This window comes from Herpailurus yagouaroundi, unplaced genomic scaffold (assembly GCF_014898765.1).
Source record: "Herpailurus yagouaroundi ecotype Mexico unplaced genomic scaffold, PumYag 196, whole genome shotgun sequence".
Lineage (NCBI taxonomy): Eukaryota > Metazoa > Chordata > Mammalia > Carnivora > Felidae > Herpailurus > Herpailurus yagouaroundi.
Window position 1 is genome coordinate 25,355,835 of NW_024412427.1, and position 18,396 is coordinate 25,374,230.

The window sequence follows — 18,396 nt, forward strand, 5'->3', positions numbered from 1 at the left end:
AAATGTGTCCTCCAGAAATTTTGTTCCAATTTCACACTCATCAGCAGTGTAGACAAATATTCATTTTCCAATATGCACCAATGTTGAGTATTACCATTTTTATAATCTTTGTCAATCTGATAGAGAAGAAAATGGATTCTCATTAATGTTTGATTCTCATTTACACATGATTCTTGTTCGTGTATGTACTGGCTGTTTGCATGGTTGCTGTTATCTCCTGACACTTTTTCTATCATAGATGTCTCATTAGCATAGATGCATAAAGGCAGTGAAGCAATGCCTTTGAATTCAGAGGGAAAAAATAGTTTTAAATATAAAATCCTTTGTCTATAAAAATCTACCTAATCAAGAGAGGGCAAAATAGGGACTTTTTGTTTTGGCATAAAATGTCCAGAAATTTATTTCCTCAGTACCCTTTCTTTAAAATATTATTTGATTAATCCTCAAAAATAAATACATCCAAACTAAAAGAAGACATGCCATCCAGAAAAAAAAAAAAAAGCAGAATTTATATAGGAATCCAATGAAAAGAAATCTCAGAATGATAATTTATTAAAGTACATTAAACTTTCCTAATATAAGGTGATGGGCTTTTTTTTTTTTTGCTTGTATAGAATTCAAAATTAATATCTGGGGTTGTAAAGCACACTCCTCCACACAGTGTTTCAAGGACCCAAGCTATTTTCCTACCTGTGGCTTCACAAAGCTCCAGGACATCATCATTTCATGTGTGGTTGAGGCTCTTGATTTCAACCAGTCAGAAAGGAAAAGTGGGCATGGAGGAGGTCCACCTCTGATCCCTGTCTGATGACTGACTTAATTCTGACTCTTTGGATCCATTCTGAGGAGTATGGCAGAGCCTGACTCTACCATCCAAGGGAGTATCTAGAGATCAATAAGAAGCAGAATTGTGGCAGATAATACCCTTATATCTTAGTTCCTGGAGATCCAGCCTTCTTCTGCCAGCACTGCTCCAACACCACCCCATTTACTCCAGTCAGACAGAAGAGAACTTATAAGCTCTAACCATACCCCTGTGAGGGAGCACAGAGTCATGACCCTACAGCCTGCCAGCCAGGAGATCAGACCAGTCACTTACACCATTTCTCATTCTCATCACCTCCTTCCATGTGAGTGCATTCACCTAGTTCCTCAGAAATAACATGTGCAAATGGCTGTCACAGCTGAATGCCCTCAGTCAGCTAAGGCACCTTTGAAAGGGCTGAGCTGGGCCAGCTAGAGGAGAGAGTGTGACAGAGGTGGGCATCCATCTCCTTGTAGCTCTCAGGCAGGGGACCTCTGTCCAGGCCACAAGAACTTCGGACATGCTAAGTCTCGCCCGTATGTTCCTTGGGATGGGAAAAAAGAGGTGATAGGCTTCTCACCTCTGTGATCTTCACTCTGCCTCTCAAATTGTCACACTTCACTTCGGGACCCTCCTGGGTTTCATTAGCGATGAGTAAAGCTGGCCACCCTGGGATTAGTACAGGTTTGTTTGGGGTTGGCTGTTTTAAAATTCCACTTTCACAGGGTAATAGCATGAGGTCAAGTCTTCAGTGAATGCTGGAAAAGAGAAAATACGGTGCACTTTATGGCTTGTTTATCCATATGCATCTTCGCTGGTGCATGTTCCCGGAGTCTCTCCCTTCCTGGGTTATGACCTTTCAGGGTTTTGCAACTTGTTCAAAGCTACTCTTCAGTGACAGTTTAAGGACTAGGAGAGGTAGCCACTAAAAAATCACAGCATGTGCACTAATTCATTCCTGCTTCATCCCTAGGTAGCGTCTTCCTCTGTTTTCACCACCCAGCCTTAGACATGTATATATGCGAGTGATGTGAACATTGAATATACATATAGTAGGTCCTCACCTTGTAGAGGGAAGAACTTGGGAACATATTTTTAGAAAACTCTTGTTCATCAGAATTCCATGAGCATTCCTGTTTAGCCCATTTGATCTAAACTTCCAAAGTTCATGATGAGGCAGATGTTCTGTTAAAGAAGAAACGTACCAGAAATAAAAATCTAAGAGTGAGCTTCATTCTCTGCAATTTGCTTTTTTCACTTTTTGAAAAAATAGAGTTTTAACAAAAAGATGCTTAAAGTGAGAGAGAAATAAGAAGACAGGTTTCATTAACCAAAGAGCTAAGAATTTATTTCAAAGCTGTCCTGGGTTACCATTGTGCTCTTGAGTTATAAGATATTCTGAGGACAAATTGCTTTCCACATTGTGTATTATCTATGAAATGTTAATGTATGAGATACATTAAAAATATACATGTCACTTAAACGTGAAATTCCTCCTTTGAGAATTTACACTGCAGATATACTTAAGACCTTTTAAGTTTTGGCAACATTTTAGTCTAAATAACCGAAAACTCTCTCACTACAAAGTGGAAACACTAGAGAAAATGTTAAGACTCTTTTAGATGCAGAGCTGAGCTTTGCAAGAAAGTTAGGGAAATCTCTTGGGATAAAAAATGAAGAGGAACCTGGAATCTTAAGCTATAACAACTGAGCTGAAACTCTGGATGTTCTATGGATGTTTTTCTGGTCTCACAACTTAGGCTTGGGTTTTAATGCCCATGTAGGGGAACACAGATAAGGACTCTGGCCACTGACAGATGAGAAGTTGAACTAGAACAATCCACCCAAAGGCAGAGAGAGATGACAATGACATTCTTCTGTCTAGGATCTAGATGGAGACAAAATTGGTCTAGTCTGAGAATTCATAATCATGGGTCTGACCACATGGATTTGGCATTCAGATTTTCACTAGAGTTAATAGTTAACTATCAGTTAATATAAAACATGTTCTGAGCTGATAATACCCATTGTGTGCCTGGCAGAAGCTATCAGAAAATGTCTCTGAAGGGGCATATTTTTACACCAGGATTCCCAATGAGGTCCACAGAAGATGAGCTCATGAACCAAAATTACAAAACTCATGGGGAAAGAATCCACTGTGAACAAGAGCACTAGTGGTTGTTATCAGAAACCATGATAGTAGACACCACAAAAAAATCATGTTTAAATGATTAAAGACATTTTTTAAAAAATGAATAGAAAATATCAGAAAGAGAGGACAGACTTGAAAAATGGAATTTTTAGAAATATTAAATTATGATAATTAAAAATAAAATCTCAATAGAAGGGTTGAACAGACAAGGGTTGCCTGGGTGGCTCAGTCGGTTAATCATCCAACTTCCATTCAGATCATGATCTCATGGTTCAGGTGCGTGAGTTCTGGCCCCATGTAGGGCTCTGTGCTGACAGCTCAGAGCCTGGAGCTTGCTTCAGATTCCGTGCCTCTCTCTCTCTCTCTCTCTCTCTGCCCCTCCCTTCCTTGCATTCTGCCTTTCTTGCTCTCAAAAATAAATGAACATTAAAAAACAAAAGAAGGCTTAAGTAGACAAAGAAAGAAACTTTTTGGAATGCAGCCCAAGGAGATTAAGAGATTAAAAATATATACATATGAAAGAAAGCTGAGAACAAATAAAGGTATCACAAAGATTTAGCAACAAGGATCAAAGTATTGTTTATAAAATCTAAATGTTGGAAATAACATAACTGTCCATAAATAGGAGATTTATTTAATTTTGATGCCTCATTTTTAAACTACTTTTTATTTTTTTTATTTTTTATTATTTAAAAAAAAAATTTTTTTAACGTTTTTTATTTATTTTTGAGACAGGGAGAGACAGAGCATGAACAGGGGAAGGTCAGAGAGAGAGAGACACAGAATCTGAAACAGGCTCCAGGCTCCGAGCTGTCAGCACAGAGCCCGACGCGGGGCTCGAACTCACGGACTGGACCGCAAGATCATGACCTGAGCCGAAGTCGGCCGCTCAACCGACTGAGCCACCCAGGCGCCCCAAACTACTTTTTATTTATTTTAAGATTTACTTAAGTTTAATGAATTCAAAGTTTAACAATACTGAAAAAATGTATCTATTGATATTGGAAGTATAAATATTTTTACAAAACTAATTACATATTTAAAACATGTATTTATATAGTGCATAAGAAAAGATCTGGAAGACTACACCCCATTTTCTCTGGGTAAGGATTATGAGGTGGGGGGGGTGTGATCTTCCACAATTAGAAAATAAAACAAACTTAATTTGGAAGAAAAATGCCAACGTAAATAGCTCGGAACATTACTCTCTTGGGTTAACAATTCTTTTTTGTTTCCTGTCATGATTTGAAGTCCCTGCTGGCTGGATTCCAGGCCCTAAAGATAACTAGTCAAGGCTGTTTATAGGTTTATGGCTCTGCATTCAGAGACAAAAGAGTGGAGAGTGGAGATGCCTCTCGAGAGGCCTTAAGCTCCATTCAGAGTGAAACCCAGATCACAGACATGGAATGTTCATCACTGAGGGTTAACATCTAGTACCTTTTCCCCATGGTCATCTACTTTAAGGAGCCTGCTACAAGTTTTTCAAGACACCCTGTAAACCTGCCTAGCAGCCAACATGGCGAGAATACTGACAGAGCTGGACTCCATCCTGTTTTCTAGGATGAATTTGTTGATTTCCCCAATACCACCATCCATCAAGTCTCCCTATGCTACAGAGTTCATACCCTATGGGGACAGGATTGGCCATTCTTAATGTTGAGGGTAGGGACACTGACCTTCTCATCACTCATCCAGGCTTTGGGTTGGGTTCCTCACCCTATTCTGAATTTTGATTCCTGGATTGATAGTCACCCACAGGACTCAGATACTCACAAGAAAGAAAAAGGAAAGGAGAAAGGAATAATTTCAAGGGTACCTTCTGTCTTGGACTATAAACTTCTGTTTCAGGAGTCACATCACTATACTGCAATAACAATTATGTATCACAAGATATAAACACTCAACATTTCCAAACCAGGACAATCTCTTGCAGAATAGCCTGATAATAACATCTACATTTGGTTAAAAGCCTGTAACCTGCTAAACCCTAGTCTAAGAATCTAACAAATATTGTAGCAACATCAAGTGGGTGTTTGGAGGGATTTCTTCCCCGATTGATGATATTCTCAGTCTTCTGCAAAATACCTATCCCTGTTTCCTCTTCTGTCTAGATTGCTGTCTCCTCTAAGTTGTCCCAATATAGAAATTCCAGAGCAGCCACTAAACATCTGTTAATTCATTTTCTTCTTACAATAATATTTGAGTTCAGCATCACTATTTCAGTGTTGAAGATGAGGAAATGGAATAAGAGAAGCAAGTAACTTGACCATTGGAATACAATGGCATAAGTCACCAAACCACAAGAGTCTATGCAGTCTGTTCAGCCCCAAAAGTCAAACTCTCTCTACTCTCCTAAACTACCTCCCTACATCATCATTTATTGAGTAATGGTATGTCAGGCTCTGAACTAGATGTTGGGAAAGGAAGGCAACCATTCTGTCCCTATCTGCAAGGTGTTCACGTTCTGCTAAATGAACCCAAAGGTCTAATTAAATATAACAAGTGTTTACTGAAGACCAGCTGAGCTCACAGTGTATTTAATAAAAAGAGTCATGACATTCTTGGGTTTATTTTAGTCTCTGCATTGTAGTACCTTCTTGTGGCAGATGCTCTGCCTATGTCCTCTCTGCCCACCCTGGAGGTTACCTGCAGCTTGGTGGACATTTTCCTGCTGACAACTTCCTACCAGAGCACTAGCATCTCTCTTCCTAAGGGTTTTTTCTATTCTTAGTAGCTACCTGTCCACATAAAGCAGAAGTTGATATCCCAGGAGCAACCCTCCCCAGTAAATGATGGGAGTTGGCAGGTAAGCACTTCAACCTCTTTGCCATCTTGGGGGATAATTTAAAGGTATGTCTTGTACAGTTCCCCCCAATGTCCTCAACAGGTTAAAGCTCCAGCTGCCCACAGAGGTAACCTGCTCATCAATGAACACTTTATTGGCTGTTTTTTTTTTTTTTCTTATCTCCCTTTCCCACTCTATCACTATGTTTCTCCCAAACTAATTATTGGCACCCAGATCCTTATCTCTGGGTCTTCTGTTGGGTGAACCCAAACAAAAAGACACCTCTTCCTCTTTAACTTACAAATGTCTGACCTTGAGTTCTGTGGTCATTAGAGTCACAAAAACTTGCCCAGTCAACTGTGGCATTGTTATAACCTAGTCCAAGAAACCAAACAAGGATGTATTTAAAGGACCATATTGCAAAAACAAAAACAAACACCAGCTCTGTAAACAGTGCCCAGTCTAGATCAGGTGAATATCAACTAACTCAAAGACACATGAGTGAGAAATGAATGCTTATCATTATAAGCCACCACATTATTACACCAACAGATGGGAAGAGCCATACATTTTAAGATGGTAGGAACTAAAATGAAAGAAAAACAAAAGATTGGAGAAGATCACTTACCCCCAAATATGAAAGACTTAAAAAATAATACAATAATAAGTTTTTTCAACAGTAATAATAACCAATAAGAACCAATAAATTAAAAATAAATTTAAAAATAAATAAGACATGAGATAATAATTTCACATAAATACATAAAATATTGACTTCAGATAGCAATAAAAAAATACAAAATAAATCAACAGTAAGGCACCATTGCCAATTTTCTACTTATTGAATATGTGAATGAGGAACACCTGGGTGGCTCAGTTGGTTAAGCCTCTGACTCTTGATTTTGCCTCAGGTCTTGGTCTCACAGTTGGAGAGTTTGAGCCCCATGTCGCCCTTTGTGTTGGCAATGAAGAGCCTGCTTGGAATTTTCTCCACCCCCCTCTATACCCCTCCCCAGCTTGCACGTGATTTCTCTCTGTCTCTCTGAAAATAAATAAACATTAAAAAAATAAAACCTCTAAAAAAAATTAAAACAATGAAATATGTGAATGATACAAACTGAGTTTTGGAGAAACTAGTCCACTAATCTTAAAAAAGAGTCCAAGCACTCTGCAATGATCACTAGACCTCCCCTCCAGCTTTATCGCCACCTCTCTCCCCCTTCAGTTCCACTCCCATATTTCTTAAATGTTCTTAGCTTCTTCCCACCCCAAGCATCTCCCATCCATTGTTTCTCTTGCCTGGAAGTTTTCATTCCTTCTCCTCCTCACCCTCACTCCCCAGCTTTTTACTGCTCCTTTCTGTTAGTTGACATATGTTTACTATGGATTGACAGAACTCTTCACATTGTTTAAATTATTTTCTCTCTATTAATTTTTGTTTTTAGCACATCCACTTGATTTCATGCAAGGTAAATGTATCGAATTCAAATCTACTTAGCTTTTTTATAGCGGAATTCCATCTAAAATTTAAATATAGAATGACATTTCATTGACCACCTGCTACAGGTATTGCATTACTTTTTTCACAGATTATTGCCTCATAAAATAATGGCAATAGCATCAGAAGGTAGCTATAAATGTACTCATTTTAATAGGTAAAGAAAGAGACATCCAAAGGAGAAGGAAGAGGACTTCGGGTTCAGCTCTGACATGTAAGGAGCTTGAAAGTGTCACCCCCATTCTTACAGCAAGATGGTTAAACAAACTGAAAATCCATGACTTTTTGTGGACCCATCAGAGAGCTGAGGTGTGTAAACAGCCGCTCTGAAATCTGGAGAGGCAGAGTCATCCAGAAGTGACCATTATGATCTGCTGACCTGGAACAGAAGTTGTTGGAGCCATAAAGTAGTAGAGACACTCAAAGGTAATTCTGATGAATTTCTGGAGGCTGTGTGAACTAGCATGAGAGTAAGAAAATCCATAGGGCCTTGGTCTTGGAAGGGGGGGGATCAAACTTTTATGCAGTTTATCTCCAGGAAATCCACCAGGTTCTCACAGTGAAGAGGCCACTGGCCAGGATGGAAGTAATCCTTATAAAAATATGTCCAGAACATTTCCATAACAAATTCATACTCTCCAAGGAGGTTGGGGGGGGGGGGGGGGCCCCGAACGTTGTCAGAGCCTTCTCTCACCTGGGAAAGGGTCATGTCTCCCACTCCAGTCCCCTCTAGCTTTCTTGTTTCATCTAATGAAGAAGGGATTGGGGAGCATAGTCAACATGCGACAGGGTTCCAAGGAAATAGATTGGGAATACTGCAGCCAGGGAAGGAAGTAGGGTGCAGAGGGGAAAATAGCTATATCAATTGCAAAATACTTGTGAAGGTCACAGCCCAAAGACTGACTAAAATGTTGAGATTTAATTTAAAGTCTATAAAGTATGCCTTTTCCCCAACATCTTATCATAATATTAATAGAACTCCAGTATATTAATAATGAACCATCACTAAAAATGCTGACAGACTTTCTCTGGTAAGGAATGCTTAGGGAAGTTCAAAGTCAAGACAAAAACAGCGACACTAGAGTATTTCTAAATTTCTCGCATGCATAGCTACAGCAAGCCTTAAACAAAGTCACACTCCTAATTGGACAAACATAAATCCTCAGACTAAAGGTCTATTTACCTTAGTTCTTATTACCTAATACAACATACAAAATACAAAAGAAAAAAATCATAGTTTGAAAAAAACCAAAGCAATCCTCAGAACAGATTCTGATATGACACTAATATTTGAATTATAAGACAAGGAATTTAAGATAACTATAGTAATACATTAATGACACTAATGGGAAAAGGAGACAACATGCAATAACAGATGGTTAACATAAGCAGAGAGATAAAAACTCTAAGAAAGTATGCAAAGGGGATGTTAAAAATAAAAAAAAATACTGTAATTCAAATGAAGCATGCCTTTAGTGGGCTCATCAATAGATTTGACATGACTGAGTTAAGAATTAGTGACCTTAAAGATAGGTTTAAACTATCCTCAAGCTACAGAAATTTCCCAGAGCAGAAGATTCAAGAACTGCAGGGCCATTTTGAAAGGTGTAACATACAAGTAATGGGAATATCAGAAGAAGAAAGAAATGATAGAGTAGAAGAAATATTAGAAGTAATAATGGTTGAGACCTTTCCAAAACCAATGATGGGTACTAAGACATCACAGATCCTGAAGCTCAGGGAACCCTAGAAAGATAAACACAAAAACAAACAAACAAAACCCAAAAACCCTATCATAGGTTTTTTGCAGAAAAAACCTTCTGACTTGCCGTCAGAAACCACAAGCAAAAGGAGAACAAAGTGAAATATTTGAAGTGTTGAAGAAACAACCATCAACTTGGAATTCTATATCCAGTGAAATAATCCTTCAAAATTGGAAGAAAGGGGTGCCTGGCTGGCTCAGTAGGTGGACCATGTGACTCTTGATCTCACGGTTGTGAGTTTGAGCCCCACTTTGGGTGCAGAGATTACTTAAAAGTAAAATCTTAAAAAAAGAAAAAACTGAAAGAGAAATGAAAACTTTCTCTGACAAACAAAACCAAGGATATTCATCACAAGTAGACCCGCTCTGCAAGAAAGATATTAAAAGAAGCTCTTCGGGCAAAAGAAAAATAATTTAGGTCAGAAACTCGCATCTACATAAAGAACAAAAAAGTATCAGAGAAGGAATAAGTAGAGATAAGATATTCTTATTATTCATAGTTTAAATAATAACTTAAAAAGTAATAGAGTAACATATTGCAGTGAATATAAGATATGGATAAGTAAGAAAAAAGACAGTGATGTCACAGAGAATAAGACAGATAAATTAGGAATATTTTGCTAAAAGGAACCTGGGTTTCATGTAAAATGTTATAATGTTATTTGAAGATGGACTTACATTAGCTTTTAAAAAAAAAGGTATATTTTACACTGCAAGGAAACCACTAAAATTTTTCTTAATTATACCTGATATGTCAAGGGAAAAGGTAAAATGGAATTAACCGTATATAATGCTTGATTAAAACCAGAAAAAGAAGAAAGCCTGGGGAAGAGAGGCAAAGAACAATGCAATGAAAAAAAATTAATTACAAACATGGGAGATATTATTCTAATTATATTAATAATCACTTTAAATATGAATGGTCTAAATATACCAATTAGGAGAGAAATTGCCCAGTGAATGAAAAATCAAAGAGGTGATTAGTGGGAAGAACCCAGATATTCTCCTAAAACTGTCTGAATCCACAATAGAGGCTCTTGCTGCTTTACCAGAGCAGGTGGGCATTTCTTTTATTAAGTAAATAAATACATGTTTAAAAAAAGACTCACTCACTGACATGTTTGACATACGAATATCTCCTGAGTCAAGTTACAACCATTGAAACATAAAAAACACATAAAGCAAAAGTCTAAAATAACCTTAGATATTCAAAAACTTGTTGAGGTGGTTGCATATACCAGTTAGGAAAAGTCAGAGACAACTGTTTTTGTCATGAGTTCCACTGGTAGGGCCACCAGGTAGCCAGATTGTTTCTATCTTTTCACTCCACCTCCCTCGGCTTTACGTCTGTCTCTTCGTTATCTCCAAATGGCCACAATAGTTCTGCACTTTGCATCATTTAGGACAGGGAAAAGTGGAAAGGGGCATGGTATTACATGCCCCACTTTATCAGAAAAACAAAAGCTTTCCCTGAAATTCCCTCAGAAAACAACCTGCTTACATCTTATTGGTTGGAACTATATCACGTAACCATCTGTAGCTGCAACAAGATAGGCTAAGACCATGAGTATTTCACTTTTCTAATCTATATAAGTGAGATGGGTGAAGGAGAAAAAGGTAGACAAACCCCTTATAGTGGCTACAGTTACATATCCCCCAAAAAGAGAAAATCTGATTTTCTAGGTATCATTAGTTTTACTTTTTCTTCCTTTATTGTCTAAACTTATGATTTCTCAAAAAAATAAATGAATTTATAGTATATTCTCTATGTTAGCCACAAATTCACTTAAAACTGAAACAATTTCTTCATCATCTATTTAACACTTCTGCTCTTCCATTGCTAACATAGAGCTGGTCTTCAGGCTATAACGGGGACTGTATTTATGCTTCCACGGATTATGACACAGACTTCAAATGAAAAGAGAGAATTTATGTGAACATGTCATGCAAATGATATGTAAAATTCCTCTAGATTTTCAATATAGGAGCTTCAAGTTATTTCACTTGAGGAGGACATGGGGCATTTGGTGTAGAGCACCAAGTCTGGAATCAGGTAAAACGTTCTCAACTGCAAGTGTTTGAAAATCCTACCCCAGATGGTTTTCATAAACCATATAAGGAGTTTCTCAGCTTCAGCAGGGTTTTATCCAGTGATCAATAATGTCTCCAAGGGTCCTGTTTTTGTTTTTTGCTTTGTGTGCATGCATTTCAATCTCTCTTTTCTGCCATCGGTGACATTGGCTTCGCAAGGCTGAATTGTCTCACGCTCACATGATGGCTGCCAACAACTACAGGGCTACAGATGTCTCATCCACGCGTAAAATCAAAAAAGAGGTAAAAATATATCTTTCTCTTATCCCCGTCATTTAGTTTGCTACGGTCCTTCGCTCTGCTCTGAATGAACTGAACCAATCACATTATGTTAATAAGAATACAATGATCCGATTGACCAATCAAGGCCCATCCCTATAGGTGGGGGTGGAGTCAATCCCATGCAAAGTGCGAGGTGCATAGTTGTGCAGTGGGGAGAGACAATGATTGAGGTGACAGGAGAGGCAACCATAATTTCCACAAAAACCAAATCCCTGCATTCCTCCCTTACCATCTGGGAGCATAGGTCCCCATGAATCTGTCCTCTATCACACATGACTAGTAAACCCTGCTCAACCCAACCTTCAGGGTCCCTGGGAGGACTGAGTAAAATAACATAAATGAAGGCCCTTAGAAAACTGTAAAGTGCTTGATGATGCAAGATACACTTGTTAAGTGCTAAAGGTAAACTGGATGAATTTCCATTATACACATGGAGCAGTTACTCTCAGGGACCACCTGATTCACTTGGCCTTTCCCACCTTCCAATTGCCGACACCCACATCTCTTTGCTGAAGTTCTTCTCTGGGCACTGGAGCCCGCTCTGCCCTGTGGGAGTCAGGTCACAAGTGTTCAGGGATTCAACATTTTTCCCCCAGCCCTGGAGCAGTGTAGCCTGTGACAGATGGAGTTGGGGAATAAATGTATTACCCTTGAAGTGAGATCATTCTGGAGCACGTTCTACACGAATCCCAGAGTGGCATAGCTTGAATAGGCTCCAGTTGTCCTCTAGGATGACTGGCTTCTTAATGCACCTTGTACTGGCTTCCTTCCCTCCCTGTCTCATTCCTCCTGCCTACCCCTGTGTCTTGGAATTGCCTCTCGAATAAGCTTCTTATACTCACATTCTCCTCTTAAGGTCAGTTTTGGAAGAATCCAAATGCAGACATACATCAAACTCATATACAAATATAAGAATGTTTACTTGATATGAAGAGCATGTTCCAGACGTTTTATTTTAAAATGTATTCAATGATTCTTTTTAGGGGATTTCTCTGTGAGCTCTCATTTCTATGTATAGCATACCTTTGTTTCCAATTAATTCATTATGTGGCTAGGCTAACGGAGGGGTCAAACACAGCCTGCCTCCAGAGAAAGATAAAACACAAGCAATGGTCCACAGATGTATTTTTCACAAAGTCCTGTCCTGAAGACAGATAATACTATTAGAACCTAGAATCTACAATTAGTATATTTATCAGTAAAATACACACTAGACTGTGATGAATTTACATGTTTGAAGACAAAAGAAAAAAAAAATATGTTCAAGATGCATTCACTTAGCCATTATTTAAAAAGTTTTGTTTTACACAGAGTTCATTTCTATTATAATCAAGCTATTCAATTGAGCCGAACAGGTCATTTCATTTAAGCTCCTAGGAAATGATGGCCTGTTGTGTTACATGAGCATTTTGAGAGGATAATTTGGTTTTGCCATTTAGCAGAGCTGCATACAAGTATTATAAATTGAATTTCAAGTTATATTTGTTTTCTAATTTTATAATTGAAATCAAACTTGGTTAAAAACTTAGCCCTGCCTCGGGGCACCTGGGTGGCTCAGTCGGTTGAGCGTCTGACCTCGGTTCAGGTCATGATCTCACGGCTCATGAGTTCGAGCCCCACATCAAGCTCTGTGCTGACAGCCCGGAATCTAGAGCCTGCTTCCGAGTCTGTGTCTCCCTCTCTCTCTCTCTGCTCCTCCCCCGCTCATGCTCTGTCTCTCTCTCAAAAATAAACATTAAAAAAAAAATTAACCCTGCCTCAGTGCCTTTGTACTTCATGATCCCTCTGCCTAGAATACATATCTCTACATGGCTGCTCTTTCTCACTATTTGGGTGATGGAAAGTCCTTCTTCATCCACTGTTTAAAACTGTGCTGCGCTGTCCAATATAGTAGCCACTGGCCATATGTGGATGTTGAACACTTCAGAGGTACTATATATGTAAAATATACACTAGATTTTAAAGACTTAGTAAGAAAAAGAATGTAAAACATCTCATTAATAATTTTTATATTGGGGCGCCTGGGTGGCGCAGTCGGTTAAGCGTCCGACTTCAGCCAGGTCACGATCTCGCGGTCTGTGAGTTCGAGCCCCGCGTCGGGCTCTGGGCTGAGGGCTCAGAGCCTGGAGACTGTTTCCGATTCTGTGTCTCCCTCTCTCTCTGCCCCTCCTCCGTTCATGCTCTGTCTCTCTCTGTCCCAAAAATAAATAAACGTTAAAAAAAATTTTTTTTTTAAATAAAAAAAATAATAACAATTTTTATATTGATGAGGTGCCTGCGGGGCTCAGTTGGTTAAGCATCTGACTCTTGATTTCAGCTCAGGTGATGATCTCATAGCTTGGTGGGATCCAGCCCGAGTGGGGCTCTGAGCTTGGGGTTGTCTCTCCCTCTCTTCCAGCCCCTTCCCCACCTGCTTGTGCACACACTCTCTCTCAAAATAAATAAATAAACATTTAAAAATAATAATTTTTGTACTCATTACATGTTGAAGTTTTATTTTGGATATATCAAGTTAAAATATATATTACTAAAATTAATTATGCCTTTTTTAATACTTTTCTTAATGTGACTACAGGAAAATTTAATGACATATGTGGCTCCTATTTTGACTTGTGTGGTATTTCTCCTGTTCAGTGATGATCTGAGTCAATGCCCATACCACCCTCAGCACCTGCTTTCTTGTCATCATAGCACTTTATCTCTCTTACGTAAGTAAATTCTAAACTAGTTACTAGAGTACTGGAATTATACAAGTAAATTCTAATTTGCTCACTTGTATACTGTAAGTTCACTTGTCAACCAAACTTACTTGAAACCAGTTTCTGACACATAGCAGAGCTGAAAACACACTTTATGAAATGAATAAATGGAAGAATAAAGGAAAAACTGGTCCACGAGCTTTGTTTCCCTGAGGGCTCTGCCTGTCAATTGCAACTCAACCTCACTGAGTATTTACCAGGTTAGTGAGTTGGACTGGATCTCCCCAGAGGGAGAAAAGGGGCAGTCACACAAAAGAAACAGAACTTGCTCACTGACCATTTCTTAATCCTATTTTGTGGTTTTCTTTATGAAATCACAGTCAGAAATGAAAGACTATTTGGTTCATCTGGGAAGAATGACCATCACACCTAAGACAGATCTAACTGACCAGAGGATTTGCCAATTATTAGGCAGCCAATGACTCAGTCACTAAGGCGATTGACTGGGATCAAAAAGACTGTAACTGACCTTCTGCTTAGCGAACAATCATTACAACAATCAAGAAACTGGAGGTACTTCGTTGGGCTAGAAGTCACCACTAATTGCTGGCCTCTGAGTCTCATAACTGCTGTCAAATGGCTAACAGTGATATAATTAAACTTCATAGTTGACAACCCCATTAAGATGAATGGGAAAGATCACACTTCACTCACTACTATTATTCTTAGATTTGCCTGTCTGAACACTCAAAGAACTTTGTCCAGACCAAGTCAAAACCTACTTACACTTTGCTCACTGAATTGGCTCAGTCCTGTACAGAACATCAAGAGACTGGGCTTCAGCGATCAGAGTGCTCTCTAAGTTATGTGAAAAGTTGTACTCCCCCCGCCCCTTATTATTTTATAATAGAGAATTCTATGTTCAAAGAACATTTCAACTCACTTCCAGAGAGCCTAGGGTTCAAGTTGTGTATCCTGGTCAATGACTTGGAAAAGTTTTAAACAAATTTTTAACCCCTTTCTGTTCTTGTTTCCTGATTTTAGATATGCACACTGCAAAAATAATTTAGTTTCCATGAAAAAAAGACTTCGATTTTTATGCATATACTTTTATAATTATGCCTTCCCTCAGACACAACTTATTTCAAAAAATTTCAAAACGTATCATCCAGTAGGGGCGCCTGGGTGACCCAGTTGATTAAGCATCTGTCCCATTTGATTGCGGCTCAGGTCATGATTTCACAGTTCTGGTTCGAGCCCCACATGGGACTCTGACAGCTTGGAGCCTGGAGCCTGCTTTGGATTCTGTGTCTCCTCTCTCTCTGCCCCTACCCTGCTCGTGCTCTGTCTGTCTCTCAAAAGTAAAGAAACATTAAAATGAAATTTTTTTAAAAACTTATCCAGCATGAATATATAAATAGCAAAGCCTTTTTGGGATCTCTACTGGTCTTTGTCAAAAGCCTAGAAAATTTCAGTTTCAGTAATATTTCGACATTCTTTTCTGGATATCACAAATGTTCAGTTATTTGGAAATGCCTGGGTTATTTAGTAAATTTTTCAGTTTTAATAAATTTTCATTATTCTGAGGACAAGACCTGATAAAGGGCAACACTGCCTTTCTACCTCATACCTAAATGCCTGTAAATTCATCTCATTCTCTGTTCATCTTTTTTTTTTTTTTTTTTTTTTACCTTTAATTCCCAGCTCATCCCACAAACATACTTGCTCATTTTCATCCTTGTTCTTGTTATTCCCCTCCACTGGATGTCTTCCTTTTCCCACTTGTTTCTCCAAACCCTTATTGCCATTGGATCCTGGTTCACTGCCTCCCTACTTCCTGAAGACTGAGCATAGTAATTGACTTCTATTTGAATAACAACAACATGCATAGTTTATTTCACTCCTTTCCTTCCTTTCATCCTTCTTTCCTTCCTTCCTTCTTTTGCCTCCCTGCACTTAAATATTTTCAATGTTTATTTATTTATTTAGAGAGAGAGAGACAGAGCATGAGCAGGGGAGGGGCAGAGAGAGAGGGAGACACAGAATCTGAAACAGGCTCCAGGCTCTGAGCTTTCAGCACAGAGCCCTATGTGGGACTCAAACTCACAAACTATGAGATTCAAACTCACACATCTACCAGATGCACACTCAGGAACTGTGAGATCATGATCTGAGCCAAAGTCAGATGCTTAACCAACTGAGCCACCCAGGCACCCCTCTCCCTCCCCGTATTTGAAGAACACATACTGCGCTTCTGCTAAGCACCAAGACCCAAAGAGTAAGTAAAACAGGCCTGGCTCCTGCCCTCATAAAACTCTTCTAGGGGAAGAGACAGACATTCATCTGTTTATCTTGTCTCTGTAGGTATCTCACAAGCCCCTTGAGGGCAGGAACAACTTTCCATGTTGCAGGGCAAAGTTGGTTCTCAGGAATGCCTCTTAATTGACCCTTGCCCTCTCAGTGAACTTGATATTTATGTTCATAACTAACTTGCTGTATTTGCCTGTAGGACTCTGACTCAGGTTTTCAGTGAACAGTTGTTCACTATCCCCCAGTCAGGGTCTTTTTTTTTTTTTTTTAAGTTTATTTATTTATTTTGAGAGAGAGATCATGAGCAGGGGAGAGGCAGAGAGACAGGGAGAAAGAGAATCCCAAACAGACTCTGCACTGTCAGCACTGAGCCCGATGAGAGGCTTAAACTCACCAACCATGAGAACATGACCTGCGCTGAAACTTAGAGTCCTGCACTTAACTGACTGAGCCACCCAGGCACTTATCCGCCCCCTCACCCCAATCAGGGCCTTCAACCTTTCTAGGGAATGAATACAGAGGAAGTGAAGGTGTGAGTCTGTCTTGAAGAAGCTGCCAAGATAGTGGCCAAAAGACATTGCTTACACTTCAAGTTCTGTGATTCTTCCTCCTCCAAGCATGGTCCGTGCTGTACATGAACTCCTTCAACCAAAGGTGTTGACTTCACTCTTCCTGCACAGAGCAGTCCTGAGGCCTGATTCAGGAAATCTTCCTTGGGAAGATTTATCTAGGCGTGATAAAATCCAGTTAACAAACGTGTGAATTCATCCCCAAAAGATCTTTTCCATCTAAAGTTTCTGTCTTCAAAATGATTCCAAACAGATAAAGTAGCAAGTTTCTCTTAGTACGTATAAATGTGAGTTAATGTCCCAGAACTCAAATAATTGATTGTTTTCATATAAGGTCCCAAAAGGCACTGGGACACCTTCCTTGACTTTTTGCATTTACTTCCCTCAGGATCCCTGAAATCAAGCTAAGAGAGACAACCTGAGACTGAAACCATAGAAATGAATAGAGAGTAATTTAAGATTGTCAGTGCTGAGTGTCATTTGTGCAGCAGATGAGTCTCCCTTGGAACGCTGTCAATTGTGCATTTGCCACTTGGAGAGGCGTCTGTTCCTTTAGAATGTAATGTTCTTAGAGCAGAGACCTATTGAGAATATCTTCGTACTGCAGTTAGCACTAACTTTTATGTTCCTGGAAGTTGGTCAACCCCAAGACTAAATAATAAACTTCAGCATCATGAGAACCATCGCTATAAACTCTAAGTCACTTTCTAGTAAAAGCTTCTCTCTCTCTCTGAGGCTTTCAGATCTCCCTTCCCAGACAAGGGAACAATAGGGGTGCAGTGTAGGAGATTGAGGAAGAGGACTGCATTTAGAACATGGTTTGCTTATTTTACCATAAACCCACTTGACTTAATTTATCTACATGCCATGCAGTTTGTAGTTGAAAGAAAGAGAGAGAGAAAGAAAGAAAAAGATCCTGAAAATATCAATAGAGTAACCAAAGAAGGAAAATGACCTTTGAGTTAAATTTCTACCTTCTCTGGATTTTGTTACTAAGGGCACCTCCTCACCCCCCAGTGAGGGGGAGGGGTTAGCGGCCAGCTTCATTAGCCATAATAATAATTACACACACTTTCCAAGAGGCTTTTATCCCCAAGGCTTGAAGTGCTCTATAAACATTAATTAATTTAAGCTCTGGGTAGTCCAGTGCCATTATGTCTTTTGTAAAGAAGCGTAAACAGAAGTGCACGGAAGTTAAGTGGTTTCCACCAGGTTCATTTCAGCCAGTCACTGTATGGCTGTGAACAAAATTGGGCCCAAGTGACAGCCTCCAATGCCAGGCACAGGCACTGGAGGCTATGAGGGAGAAAAGGAAAGGGAGATTCTGCAAAGTGTGGGAAGGTGAGGAAATGGCTAACTTTAAACCAAAGTAACAGGTAAACAAGGCAGCACAGCTGGTAAAAGGGACCTCGGAGTGGAGAAGATACCTGTGCCCCCCCCCCC

At 39.3% G+C, this 18,396-nt stretch overlaps 1 long non-coding RNA gene across 1 annotated transcript; it reads right to left on the reverse strand.

Annotated features, from left to right (window-relative positions):
• Positions 1-601: 601 nt before the first annotated feature.
• Positions 602-17,272, reverse strand: LOC121012012 (uncharacterized). The gene is made up of 3 exons (XR_005781913.1): positions 16,970-17,272; positions 1,870-1,990; positions 602-1,563 (listed from the first exon to the last, which is right to left on the reverse strand). It is a non-coding gene; the product is annotated as an uncharacterized LOC121012012 (long non-coding RNA).
• Positions 17,273-18,396: the final 1,124 nt, after the last annotated feature.